We start from the raw sequence: 8785 nt of genomic DNA on the forward strand, positions 1-8785 counted from the left end.
TTTTTAAGGAACTAGCTGTCTTGCGCTGCCTTCCGGCCTCAGTTTCGTCAATTGAGCCTGCTTAGCATAACTGCTTCCAGTTTCAGTGGGGTCATATCTCATAGAGATATGTCAAAAGGGCTCATTTTTTGTCAGCATATTCAAAGCAGCACTGCAGTTGCAGATGTAAGATTGTAAAATACACGCCCAGAAATATATCTTAACTTGCAGCATTTGAAGGGAGTCGTCTTGATTAAAAAAATAGTCTTATAATAAATAAAATGAAGGATCCCTTTTGTAAAAATAATTGTTTCTCTTGGAGAGAAACAAGAACATTTCCCCAATAGATTTTTTTAAAGGAACTGAAGGTATCCAGAAGAGGAATTGTTTACCAAGAATCGCATTGCAGCAGTTTGAATATTCAAATGTTTTTACATTTCCAAACGTAAAACACATTAACTTTAGTGTCAAGAAACAAAGCCCTGTGTTGCCAAATCTATGTTTTCATTTGGTTATGTATGCAGGCTGCAGATAGTAGATCAATAGATTAGAAATAAAGGGAAATGCATGGACAAGCACCTTTTTTCAACAAACTAATGCCATCACAGTCGTTTGACTGAGGCGTAGCAAAGGGGGAAGTCACAACCTGGCTTCTGGAAACACCGAATCTCTGACGTACATAGGAGTATTTGCCTGGTTGCATACCGATGGATCGTGAGCATTCCTGCCTGGCTGACATGCATAACGACGACCCATTGTTCAAGCTGGGACACGTCTCAGAGGACGCCCTGTAGAACAGATACCTGCTTGCCAACTCCAGGTTGCTTGTTGTTTCACAGAAATCAGTGAGTAATCTCAGCACATGAAACAACAAGAACAGGATGATCCTTTCGTGTATGTGGGGAGGAGTGCTATTATTAAAGCAGGTAAAAGGTTATAACCAAAGGGAACACCAAAAAACCCATCGTCATAAAAATGACATAATCGAGAAAAAATTTGACAAAGACCCTTGGAGTTGTCAAAAAATCATTTTAGCAACATCCCTCTGTGCAATCCTAAAATAAAATATGTATTTTTAAAGTTTATGGCTCATCTACCACCACACAGGACAAGGCACCGTGGCTGAGGTTGGCAAAGTTGCATGAGTGCACAAACCACAACTTCTGGATAAATGGTGTTTGGACAGACAAAACCAAAGTTGTGATGTCTGGCCGAATTATGTGGTTCCAGCGGTGGTGACAAACCAAATCGATTATATCAGCACAAACATCACCAGACAGAAACTTTGGCGGAAAGGATTTGGTTGGGTTTTGTTGATATATGATCTAAAATCTCCAAATGCACTAAACTCCTACTGTAAACCACAGTAATAGGGGATAGTTAAGGTTAAGGACCATGAAGAACACAACAGGAAATAACATTTTCTTTATTCCATCTGATTTTTATTGATTAGAATCACTTGTGATTTGAAATTTAAGCCAAGTAAGCACAGCAGCATGACTCCAAGCTAACTGTAAAGTAAAATTTGTTGGTACCACACTTGAAACAAGACAAATAAATGTTCAGTAGTGGCTGAAAAATCCATAGAGAGAATTATATTTACTCAACAAGACAGAAGGATTTGCTCCATTGGTGACAGAGTCGGATGATTGAATGAAAAATGGCCAAACAGAACCTATAAACGATGCGGTTTTAATGATTACCCCATGTATTTCTTCAATGCTTTTTTATTATTTTGTTGCTTACATAATTTCATGTTGTGTAATGTTAATATTTGACCATGTTTTACCTGGTTTGAGGCAATAAATCTTTTAATACCACCATCAGAGCTGAAGGGAGATGTCCTTTTTCTCCCCTCCGTGTCTTTACACGGTTCATTCTCATGCTTGGATTCTCATGTTGGTGTCAAACCGGTCTCTGTTCCACTGTTTCCCTCTAATAGAGGTGAAAGGTCAGCGCAGGCAGGATGATGTTGTCAGAAACAGCAACAAAACCCTAATTTATGTTTTCACGAGGACTAGCTCCAAATAAAAACTGCTGTAAACCCGTTCAACTAACCAACAGGTACAGGTGACGTCTTTTAGCCTCCATCGTTCAAATATTTTCCTTTTTACGAGTCCTCGCACAGCACAGGCAAACCAGAGACAGACCGGGAGGCTTGACAAGCTTGTCCAACTCCAGCAACTGCTTGAAAACAAGAAACACTTGAGACAAATTTAATTGAAAACTACACTGATATTTTTCCACTAAAACTACTTTGATTAAAATTCCAGGTATTATTCCTTTTCAAAAGTCATGTTAATTTGTTAAAAAAAAATCCCAAGATTTTATTCAGTGCTTAAGGTTCTGTTTCTTCTGAACCTCTTACCTGATCAACACCTGGAATAAATTAATAGCCTTTAAAACTTCCTCTTGTTTAATTAGACTTATGAGTTTATTTAGTTCAATTTTTTCCATCGTTGAGCCTTCAATGCAAATTCTCTGAGTTGCATTATGTAAGAGTCTTCCACAGACACACTGTTCTCCTTATACACATATTTTACACAAGCTACATAAAAATAATACAAATCTACTTTGGTAATTCTTCTGCCTTGGACATACTCAACAAAAGTAACTCCAGCTATGTGTGATTTTCTGTTTAGTTGGTTAAAGCCTTAGTCACATGCATCCTTACACGGGGTTGAACCGTATGGGTGCTGAGGGTTTTTGGGTTGTCCATGCCCGTGGAGCAGGCGTCTCAAACTGGCAGCCTACGGGCCATGTGCGGCCCCAAGACAATATTTTGAGCCTCCGCCTAAATATGGAAGTTCAATGTATATATTCTGCATGTCCACGCATCTTTGATGATAGCTTTATATTTGCTTTGTGATGTTTCAGCTTTCTTTATTGCTTAAAACTTTGCATTTGCTATTGTCGTTGGTTCCTGTCATCAGCAAGGTCCTTAGCAACAGTTGCTAGCGCCGTTACCTTCTTTCGTTTCACAGGACACAGGAAGATATTGCTTAGTAGTACATAGACACGAACCAAAGTTCAATAAACTTGTTTAGTAGACATAGACAATGGACCAAAGATAAAGTCAGTGGACACACAAACATATTTTTGGCACAAGTGGAATCCCATCTCAGCCTCAGCCAGACTCTGCCTTCAGTGACCCCAAGGTCAATTGACTTTGAGAAACCCTGCCGTAGAGGGTCATAGAGAGGAGTGACTGGATCTTAAAGGGGGCGCAAGTGTGTTACCTTGAGGGTCATGAAGCCACTTTAAGAGATGTCATGAAAACGAAGTGTACAATTGTGCGCATGGTAAATGTATCAGGAAGTATTTGTAATGATGTAAGTTGCACACATTCATGACATACAGGTGATGCTGTTGTTCAATGCCCCACACCACCCTAATCGCTAGTAAGGTGCAAGTATGGACCCTTACTGACTGTGAGCAAATACCACATGCATGGATTGTGGAGGTGATGCGTAAATGCCTGTGGAACGCCTGCACTCTGGTTGTTTTATTTCCTAATTTTCAAGAGTCAGGCCATGCACTAGGAGCTCTTGCACAGTCTGTAGGATGAGGAGGGGGGTTAAGAAAATGAAACCCCTGAGTCTCAACTGGGTGTTGCATAGCTTTCGATCTGTCACCCGCAGCATGCCCATTGGAAAAATTACACGTGAACATTTTTTCTTGTACAAAGACAGTCCATATCCACGCGCATGGGCAGTTGTAACTCAGGCTTAAGGGAACAAACAATAATTACAAACAGGAAAAAAAATCCAGCAACTCTTCCTGAATTCATCAACTACTACATTTTAACTGAAGTTCTCGCACTCAAATTAAAAATCGCTTTCAAACTGCTAAGATTATAAAACTAGTGCTGAAATGATTAAATTAGTAAATTACTGTAGCTAAATAAAGCTGGAAAACAATGTATTGCAACTTTAGGTATTATTTGAGTGCAAACCTTAAGTGAAAAATTTGTGAATTCTTATAAAAACACTTAGTTTACATTAAAAAAATGTGGTCCTGTTGAATACACATATTTCTTGGCATATTACATATGAAAATACACACTTCATGGTGTCCTTATCACTTAGTGTTTGTTTTTACTGCCAACAGCAACCTATAAAGTCTTATCTTTGCGTTTTACATTGTGATAAGAAAGGGATATGAATGATTCTGAGACCATTGAATGCTACAGTGTGAACAACCTGGAACTGATTGTGACTCATGTGTTAGACAGGTACTGTAATACCTTCAGTACCGATGGCAGGAGCCCGACTTTGTGAGTCATTCTCTCTGATCGAAACCAATTCTGCTTGAGTTTAAACGCAACTTTAGGCTCGGCTGCGACCTTTACGACTAATTACTCTGTAAGTGACATCTGGCCTGATAAGGTGATCTGCTTGACTTGAGTTCATTAAGTTAATTAAGTCTGTTTTCTCCTCTCTTTAGATTTTTTTTTTTTTTTTTTTGTAGATTTAGGAAGCCAGAGCCAGATTTCGTATCGCCCTTCAACTCAACATGCAGGTTTTTACTGCAGTAGCTGCAAAATCAGGAAATAAGAAATAAGTCAAAAATTCTAAATGTTTTCTTTAAAAGAAAAAAATCCTAATGGGGTCAAAAAATGGTCTTACCAAGAACTCTTATTTTTATTACAGACAGATAGACGTGTTTTCTTGAATTGCAATTATTTTGATATTGACAAATGTTCTTCATAAGATTATTTTTCTTAAGTCAGAAAATAGGATTTTTTTTTCTGAAAACGAGTATTTATTATTATTATCATTTTTGCTTTCTTAAGATTCTGTTTTTGCCGTGTTCAGAAAATGCATACAGGTCAAATTTTTGTGTTGATGTGACAATGGTTTCAACGTTAAAAAGATTCCTTGACAAACTTTATTAACACATTAACAAACATTATTAATGTGTTTATGAGGTGTTAGTAAGACATTTATTAGCACAATAGGCTTAATAAGGTTTAATAACATACTTAGTAAGAAAGGTAGACCATTGTCTATATTAATAAACTGCTTACAAGCTTAACAAATGTATTAACTATCTTTGTTAACATTTTATTGAATGGTTTGCAGCACCTCATCTAAAGTGTTACTGATACAACAAGCATGAACAAATAAATATGTACTAGTATTCCCTTTTTTATCATTTCAGCTACAAACATATTTGTTGGAAATATTGTTTGTTTATGACATAGAGCAGAACACATTAGTGGTTGCAACATTAAGAAGGGGCCTCACAAAGTATTTCAAAAGCAAGCCCACATGCTGTCTCCATGTCTTGTCGTGGTTGAGTCTAATCTAAAGCACACAGTTTCGGGTCAATGGTTTAGCCTTTGGAAAAAAAAAAAAAAAAAAATCCCAGCACCTGCCTGGCATTGTATGCACTGTGAACCATATCTGCAGCACCTGTCAAGCAGTCAAAATTGATGACTTTTGAATGCAAGCAAACCTGTAAGTGAGACGGGTACTGTCACTGCTATGCTGCTTGAAGCCTGCACGACGCCCACTGATGTGATGCTGACCAAAAAAAAGGAATAAATAGACTCGCTTTAGTGATTTTAAAGTGCAGCTTTACATTTTTTTCTTGCAATGATTGGCTGCACTCAGTATGTAAATCCATCCACTGGAAACACAATTAAGGGTTGAAATTGTGATGAATCATCACTTTGTGTTTTATAATTCCCATGCTCTAAAATCAAATAGAAAACACTGGAAGATGAAGACTTTACACAAAACGTGGACAGCCACCTGGTCACCTCGTAGCTTTGGCCTATTACTACATTAATCAAACCTGATCATTTGCACTGCTATGTTTTTCACTACAGTGTTTGTGGGTCTTGATTAGAGTTAGCCAAGGAGGAACCACACATTCTAACCTGGATGTTTGGTCTGTTTAGTTCCTGGGAACAAAACTCACCTGGCCTCTGGTATATACTAAACAAGTAACCACGGGTCCTCCTGACAACATGGATCTTTAATTCCATATAGGGATGTAAACGATACAGAAATCTATGAGTTTCAGCAGAATTGGTTCTAAACCGCAGATACAAACAAAATTATGTCATTAAAATGTGTAAAAACCAAGCTGAAAATAAATTATCTGTTTTCGGCAACGTTGGTTTCACTTCCTGTTGTGCTCTCCACAGTCTTTGCCTTTTTATGGACACATGATGCAAAAAGACGTCCAAACGAGGGCCTGATTCTAGCTAGTCGAGTCAGTTACAATTGGTTGAAGGTGAACCACAGTAAGGAATGTGTGTTGTGTACACTAAGCATCAATAACACTCCCCCCCCCACAGGACTACAAACAGTACTTAAATAAATATGACAAACTTGTATTAACCACATTGAAAAAACAGTCTAAGTACCAGTACGAAAGAATAAGAGTTTCTCTTTTAAACAACATGCACTTTAATTTAAAGTTTTAAGTACCGAATGAAAAAAATAATACTGTATCTAGATTATATCCATTTAGGTAAAATAATTTAGCTGTATCATATCGATGCTAAGTAAGTCAATTCATAGACCATGCATCAAGTTATCGATAAACACCTCCACTGCTACGTACACACAGGAATTGTGATAGTTGTTTAAGAAAGTGCTAAACGGGCATTCTTGAAAGCAATTTTAGCATGTGGTCTTCCCACTGGACGGTTGCTATCCAATACTGGTGTGTGGACTTACAGTTGGAAGAGGCTTGGAACGTAATGTCAAAGCGGGGCTTATATTGTGAATCTTGCTAAACATTTTTACTTTCACAGCTCTTTTCCGAGATATGAAAGATTTGGTGTCACATAATCCAGCCAGGCACAAGTCGCACCCAGTAATTTCTCCTTCAAGATCAATTTTCAAACGGTTCATGTTTTAAAAGGACACTACCCATAAGTCACAACTAAATCCGGGTCCCTGATTGGTCAAAGTTGAGCTGGTTCTTTCAATGTGCATTCAGTGTGTCATGGTAACGGAGGTAAGGCGTAGCAGATCCAGAAGGTGTAACCCAGAAGGATCACGGAATTCAGGATGAGGAATAAATAACTTTTTATTGTCTGGTGGAAGTCTGGTGACTTGAAGCGGAAGCAGAGTTTTCAGTGACAGATGGATGCGCAGGAAGCAGAATCCAGAGGCGAATGGCGTCAGAACTTACCGTAGCTAGAAGCAGGATTCCTTTGTAACTCGGACTGCCGTGGTGGAGAGTTGGACCCAGATCGACTGATAATGGAGGTGATGAAACAGGAGAAAGGAAGTGGTAGCAGTGAGCGGCAGGACAGACAAGAGACAGAAACTATTTGAACTAGAAAACGGGGTAAGAGGCCAAAGTACTGCACTGGAGAAGATACCCAGGAACACGGGACCACCATGACACAATGACCGCACGTTTTGTGCATAGAGCCCTAGAGGACCACCTTAGAGACAACAACATGGTCCCAAGATGGCGCCAGCTGGAGGTCCTCGACCGAAGTTCACGCTGTTCCTCTAGAAAAACACTGGAACCAGGTTAGGGTTAGAAGAAAAGCGTTCAGACCCCTACCCTCCATTGGAGGGCAGGGTCAGGAATATTCTGGCATAGAAATGTAAATTCAGCTTCCAGCTACAATTGCAACATTTCCGCTTCCAGCTAATGATTTAATGTTGAGTTTGGGCGCCATCTTGCCTGCAACCAGGTCTCTCTCCTAAAGGTGCATTCACATCGGCCACATCGACTTCCAACACTCATTTCAAGCTTTTGCATTCAGAATGTTGGTGTTCACGCATTGTTATGCAAGTTTTTAAGTCTGGTCTAGACCTCTACGTATAAAACACTGTTCACTGGACGCTCAACCAGTTGAACTTCTGACTGCTAAATCACAAAAATGCTAAACTTTGATTAATCAGGGATTTGGATTTGGTAGTGACCTGTGGGTAGTGTCCTTTTCGAAACACGGAAATGTCAAATGTTGTAAACATGATCGCCAAGGAGATATTGATAATTACAGTTTGTACCTTGCTAGAACAGATGACACCAAGTCTTTCATATAGCGGAAGGGAGCTGTGAAAGACAAAGTCTGGAGCAAGATTTGTAAGGTTTTGCGATGCTGTTTTTATAATCCTCCACCAATTCTAGGTGGTGGTGGCGCCAGTGAACTGTAAAGAGACATAAGGAGAAGAATCCCCTCCCTTCTTGTCTAGTCCGTGAACACAATTGTCTGGATGCGTGTTCATAAAACCATAGCACGTCTTGAACATGCCTGGTGTGAATATAGCTTAAAACTGTGATAGAAACATGCGTAGTAACACGTGAAGGCCAGAATTTTTAACGGAAAAGACTGAAATGTGCATATATGCCTGTTTACATAGACTTTTCATTGGAAGTGTCTAAGGATGTAATGATTCTTCGTGAATTGGTTAAAAAAAAAAAAAACGATTGAAACTCATCAACATGTTCATCGTTGCAGAAATTTAAAAAATCAGTTTGTCACGGCCTGTGCCTGAATTTAGAAATGCAGAGCAGATGACATGTCTCCATGCAGGCTCGCTGTGACTGGGTGAGTAGTGGACTGGCTGCGTGTTGTTCATCTGCGCTCCCTCCCTGGGAAATTCCCGCAGCTCTTTCAGATTTAAAAGTTTTACATAAGTCTGTCCCTCCAGGATTTCGCAAAGTTGCAATCGCAACTATTAGCGCAAATTCCAGCAATGTTCGAGATTTGTTCTTCACACTGCAGCGTTACATTTTCATTGCAACTTTACTCCGACTTTGACAAATCTACCGTGACAATAGTCATGGGTGACGACCCAGCTTCGCGACCGTTTCCCTTCTG

This window comes from Oryzias melastigma, linkage group LG13 (genome assembly GCF_002922805.2).
Source record: "Oryzias melastigma strain HK-1 linkage group LG13, ASM292280v2, whole genome shotgun sequence".
Taxonomy (NCBI): Eukaryota; Metazoa; Chordata; class Actinopteri; order Beloniformes; family Adrianichthyidae; genus Oryzias; species Oryzias melastigma.